General features: G+C 46.1%; 1 pseudogene; it reads right to left on the bottom strand.

Moving 5' to 3' along the window:
• Positions 1-4,188: 4,188 nt before the first annotated feature.
• LOC108285144 lies at positions 4,189-5,641 on the bottom strand (annotated as a pseudogene).
• Between the last annotated feature and the right edge of the window lie 728 nt (positions 5,642-6,369).

Genomic DNA, 6,369 nt, shown 5'->3' with positions numbered 1-6,369 from the left:
AAGAGAACAACAAGTCACCAGCATGATAAAGACAGCTCCGAAAGAACAACTGTGATGCTCAAGTCAAATATTAATGAGGAGAGACAGCCAAATATATCCAGGGGAGGAATTCTACCTCTTGGGACATTCACAGTTGGGTTTCTGATGTAGGCCAGGAAGGCAGTAATCTATGTTTGTGACCCAGTCTACTTCTAAAGCTACAAGGTTGAAAATATGGTCTCTAGACTCTGTTCTGACTGCCTGGCTGTGTGACCTTGGGCAAGTTGCTTAACCTCTCTGAGCTCACTTCTCTTATCCATAATGTATAAATCCCAGTCCTTTCTCTACTCACTTCCCAAGAGACTTGTAAAGATCAAGTAAGTTGATTAATGTGACAGGGTTTGGAAAAAATTTAAAATGGCTATACAAATGTGAAGCATTTTTGGCATTATTAACGAGGTCTCCATAGGCAGAATAAATTAGAAGACCAGAAAAGTTTCCCAGATGATTTTGGCCAAAATTCCAGCTCCTGAGGAAAATAGCATCCCAGTGGGCTGCCTGTGCAAATCAGATTTGCAGCATCATTGCCCAAGCCCCCTTTCTCCTGTGATGACAGTGAGAAATTAGCTTCCAAAGAAGAAACGATTAAAACTGAGAAAGGAGATGAAAACATCTTTTTGTTTTCCTTTGAAGTTCCAGATTTCTGAACATGGCAGATTTTGAAAAAACAGTCTTGTCCATCTAAGGTTTATTCACATTTCCTCCAGCTTAGAAGGACAAATGGAACCAAGTAGCTCGTGATTGACAGTGAGAAATGTCCTTTGACTTGAATTTAAAATGAAAACTGATATAAAGGAAATCAGTAAATACAATTTTTGCTACAAAAATAGCTTCATGTTATTTTTCTGGTGGTGGTTGTTGAACACGAAGAATTTCAAGGTGGATGAGGAAGTAGGTAGGATGTTTCCTAAAGAAAAGGCCTACGCAGAGAAACAAAGGCCAGCTTACTCCTGCAAGCAAGAGCAGGAGCACGTTTAGAGAGAGGTACACTTGGATCTGGGCATCTTCCGGTCGGGGAGGAGGTGACTCTAGGCACTGCTGGGAAGGCCTCAGTCCCTTTGCATATCTACTGTACTTGGTAACAGTATCAACCCCGAGCTGAGGACTAGGTCCATGGACACTCTTAGGTCAAAGACATGAAAGCATCCTCTTTCTTTTCTGAGCCTCACCAACCTGGGAAGGTGCACCTCTTCCTAGAGGGAAGATCACATAAGAGATAAAAAAAAAGGGGGGGCCTGAAAATAACCCTCCCATAGCTTCAGACAAGCCGGAAGGTCCAGATGAAAACAGGGGCTGGAGGGAAGTGGAGGGAGTCCTATTCTGAACAGTGGGACTTCAGGCACTATGGCACTTGGCAGAGGTAACTTTTTTTAAAAAAATTAAGGTAAAATTTATATCATATAAAATTAGCCATCTTAAAGTGTGCATTTTGGTGGCATTTTAATACATTCACAATGTTGTGCAACCATCAACTCTAATTCTCAAACATTTCCATCACCCCTAAGGGACACTATACCCATGAAGCAGTCACTGTCATTCCACTTTCTCCAGAGGCAATGTTTTTATCAGGGTACTTTTTGCCCTCCCTACATTGTTCCTCAAATCATACTCAGGACTCACTAGATGCCTTCTTCAAAGCTGGTTGCAAACCCTCCATCCGTGTGTCTGTGTCGACTCAGCATTTGCTTCTCTGGGCAGTAGGGCAAAGTTGGCTTAGGCCACAGGAGACTCCCAAGACTCTGTGCTAAGTGCTGTCACAGTCGCCTTTGCCCAAAGGCTCACATCTCTAACAAAGGCATGCCAGGCCTTTGGGAAGGCATCTGCAGGTGCTTGGCGGGAAGCATTCATAGCACATTTAAGGCTGGCTCTGGATCCAAATCAGAAGTGGAAGCATTTTTTTTTTTTTTGACCAAGAACAAATTTTCAGCTGGATACAAGTCCCTTGCCCCAAATTAGGGCTTCAAGAGACAGTGTCACATCTCTCATTATGTCCCCAGAAGGCCAGCACAATATAGCTCAGTCAACATCTGTGGAATTGGAGACAAAGGGTTGGTGAGCATGCTGGTAAGAGTCTGTCTGTGGAGTCAGCCCAATCTGGGTTGGATTTTTGCTTCTGCCCCTGTAATATTGATCTCTGGTTTATCTGAGCCTCACTGTCCTCATTTGCAAAAGAAAGTTATGATAACACCTCTCTTTTAGGGCTATGGTGAGTATTACACGAGCCAACAGTAGATGTAAACGAAGTGCTTAATACAGTTAGTCTAATGTTGGAGACCTCCACACATCACAGGAAAAATATTGTCTCACTTGTAGGACTGAAAAAGAGGGATAAAAGACACATGACGTTGTTGGAAAAGGAAGGAATGATCTTGGCTGCAGAGACAAGACTAGAGGGTCAACTAGACGACAGCACGATGGTTTCAGGCCAACTAACAGGAAGCAAGACATCGCTTGTGCTTCAGGCTTGCTGAGTCCCAGAGCTGATTCTTTCAAAACCCTTTTCACGCAGCTGGGGGCCAAAGAGCAAAACTGATGGGTTTTGTCCAAACAACCAGCCTAGCCTTTGGTCCCATGTGTTCTTGCAAAACTAGAAAAATGACCTTTCTTGACTAACCTCCGACAGAGGTCCTGTCCCTTGGCATCCCAGATAAAGGTCCCAGCCTGGGGTGTGAGAACAGAGTCTGTATTAAGCAGCAAGAGGCAGATTACCTAATACCAGGAGGCGCTTGGTTTTTTTTCTTTTCTTTCTTTCTTTTTTTTTTTTTTTTGCAATCTCTTTACATCTAGAGGGGCTAGATGTGACAAATTTTTTCTATTAAAAGTCTGGGGTGCAGTTGAGAGCAGCTTTTTCATATTATATACACAGGCCTTCCATAAAGGGCCAGTAAATCTTCCCAGAGGGTGGTGGGCATTTCCAATGGGCCAAACGTGGCCCGTCATTCTACCGTTTCTCTCTTCTGACAGCAAGGTCTGGTAGAATGAAGACTAACAGCCCAATGGCCGCTAACCATTCCACCCGTCGTCATTCGGAAGGAACTTCGCTCACCTTCCGGGCCTGTTAAGGCCTTTGTCCACTGTGGTCAGGACTAGGTAGGTCTCTCCCAGTGGGGACAGAGTGGTCACTGGGGACCCGGATCTGCACGGCTCCGTGGCCTAAAGAGGCAGCCGAGCCTGCCTGCGTCCTTAGGCCGCCTTCCCAGACCCTCTGTCACCTAACGGCCTCCGCTGTGCAGCATTCGAACAGCCGCCGTGTTTCCTGGTCTGCCCAAAGGCGTTGCATCTGGGCAGCTCAGCTGGGGCTCTGTTGAGGCCCGGCACACATGCGCCGGGAGACCCAGTGGCCAGCGGGGTCCAGGCTGGGGTACTGGCGGGGAGAAGCTGCTGCCATCAATCACCGAAATGGGGTGGGGTAGAGAGGTTCACCACGGCTTCAAGGCCTGAGACTGGCCAGGCCAATGCGCAGCCACAGTGGAGGCCTCCGGTGTCTGAAGGGCAGAGGGCACGGCCTGTCCCGGGGCCCCCCAGCTCACCCGCCAGCCCGGGGCCGGAGGCCCTGGAGGGCCCAGGGGGAACTCGCGGCGCTCTGCGTCTCTCCGCGTTCTCTGCCAGACCGGAACTCTATTTTTTTAATTTTTAATTTTAGCAAGCAGCCCACTGAGCATGGCACTAAACTTCTCTCCTTCTCAGGCAGGACTACTCTGAAAGGCAGGCGTGCTTTTCATTCATCCTATCTTAGCAAGTGGTGCCTTTTCCGTGCTGGAGTTTAGTTTAAGCCCCTCTTTCCACACCCTGTTCTGGATACACCAGCAAGACCTGGCCTGAATAGAGCTGAGAAACTCGTTTAAAACAGGCAGAAGTGGGCTAGGGCAAGGGGGACTCTGCGAGAAGCGGAAGGGAGAAGCACAGAGGGCCCAGGAAGGCATAGGGGGTGAGGGAGCAGCTGGTGTTTCTGTCCCTCTAAATATCTGGGCTTCCTGCTACTCCAACCCCGGAGGGTGGGGTGGGGGGTGCAACTAGATGCAAGGAACTCTGGGGCCCTCGGGTTGTTCAGTCCAACCCTGTCACCGACCCACCCGCCACCCACCCACCAAAGAGAAAAAAAAAAAGAGAAAGAAAGAAAAGAAAACCCACAGGGGCACAAGCACATCCCTAAAACTCAGAAAACTCCTTGGCACACTGCTCGTTGATGGAGATCTGGATCTCTTCCTCCTCGTAGTTGTCAAAGTTACTGGCATCCCCAGGGCCTGCGAACTTCGGGATGAAGGGAGCTTCCACCTTCTTCTCATAGATGGCGACCCAGTTGATTGTGGCGAACCACTTGTGGTTCTTGATGTCGCTGACCCCATTCCGAAGTGCTTGGTGAGGTTCATCTGCAGCAGGCTCCGCGGCAGGTCCTTGAGGTCAGAGCTGACGTGGGAGGGGAACCGCACCTTCCCATAGGTGATTTTCTGGTAGATCTGGATCGGCTGGTCAGTGTAGAAGGGCGGGAAACCCACGGCCATCTCGTAGGTGAGCACCCCCAGGGCCCACCAGTCCACGGCCTTGTTGTAGCCTTTGCTTAGGATGATCTCGGGGGCCAGGTACTCAGGGGTCCCACACAGGGTCCAAGTGAAGCCCCTCAGGTGCTTGGTGAAACCGAAGTCCGTCACCTGCAGATAGCCCCGGTCAATGAGGAGGTTCTCGGGCTTCATTCAGGTCTTGGTGGATAAGGTTGAGTGAGTGCAGGTACTGGAAGGCCAGGACGATCTGGGCGGCATAGAAACAGGCACGGGGCTCTCTGAAACTTCCGATACGCCCTAGGTGGGAGAACATCTCCCCACCTGGCAGGTACTCCATCACCAGGTACAGGTTGGAGTTGCCCCTGAAGGAGATCTGGAGCTTGTGGAGGAATGGAGAGTCGATTGCCTGCAGGATGCGCTTCTTGTTCAGGACGTACTCGACCTGCTTCAGCTTCACCACCTTCTGAAATTACATTAGTTGAATTCAAATTATACTACAAAGCTACAGTAACCAAAACAAAATGGTACTGGAAAAAAATGGACACATAGACCGATGGAACAGAATATGGAACCCAGAAACAAATCCACAAACCTACAGTGAACTCGTTTTCAACAAAGTTGCCAAGAACATACACTGGGAGAAAGACAGTCTCTTCAATTTATGGTGCTAGGAAAACTGGATATCCATATCTATCTCTTGCCATTATACGTACCTACATGTGTCAGTTATTGATCTGTTCAGGCTTTGAATTTTATCTTGTTTCAATCTTGGTAGATTGTATGTGTCTAGAACTTTGTCCATTTCTTCTAGATTTTCCAAATTATTGGCATATAGTTGCTGATTGTGGTCACTAATTATCCTTTGAATTTCTGCAGTATCAGTTGTAATGTAGGCACTTATAGCTGTAAACTTTCTTGTTAGTATTGTTCTTGCATAGGTTGTTGTATGTTGTATTTCCATTAAAATTTTTTTCAAGAAATCTTTCAATTTTTGAGAAAATGTCTGGCTATGCCTTTCAGGCTGGAGTGCAGTGACATGATCATGGCTCATTGCAGCCTCCAACTTCTGGGCTCAAGCAATCCTCCTGCCTCAGCCTCTCAAGTAGCTTATGCCACCACACCTGGCTAATTTCTATATTTTTTCTTTTCTTAAAAAAAGGGGGTTTTGTCATGTTGCCAGAGCTGACCTCGAACTCCCAGTTTCAAGCAACCCACCCAAATTGGCCTCACAAAGTGCTGGGATTACAGGCAGGAGTCACCATGCCCTACACTTTCAATTTTCTTCTTAATATTTTCATTGACCCACTGGTCATTTAGAAGCATATTATTTAATTTCCATGTATTTGTATAGTTTCCAAAGTTCATCTTATTATTAATTTCTAGTTTTATTCCATTATGATCAGAGAAGATTCTTGATATTGTTTCAGGTTTTGAATGTTTTAAGACTTATTTCGTGACCTAACATGCTGTCTGTCCTTGAGAATAATCCATGTGCTGAGGAAAAGAATGTGTATTTTATAGCCACTGGATAAAATATTCTGTATGTGTCTATTAGATTCCTTTGGTCTATAGTGCAGATTAGGTCTGATGTTTCTTTGTTAATTTTCTGTCTGTCCAATGCCGAAAGTGGAGTGTTGAAGTCTCTAGCTTTTATTGTATTGGGACTTATCTTTCTCTTTAATATTTCCTTTATATACATGAATGCTTCAGTGTTGGGTGCACTTATATTTAAAATTGTTATATTATTTTGCTAAGTTAACTCCTTTATCTTATATATTTACTTTCTTTGTCTCTTCTTATAGTTTTTGTTTTGAAATATATTTTGTCTCAT

The sequence above is a fragment of the Cebus imitator genome, unplaced genomic scaffold, assembly GCF_001604975.1.
Source record: "Cebus imitator isolate Cc_AM_T3 unplaced genomic scaffold, Cebus_imitator-1.0 Scaffold291, whole genome shotgun sequence".
Taxonomy (NCBI): domain Eukaryota; kingdom Metazoa; phylum Chordata; class Mammalia; order Primates; family Cebidae; genus Cebus; species Cebus imitator.
This window is presented reverse-complemented; position numbering and strand designations above follow the sequence as displayed.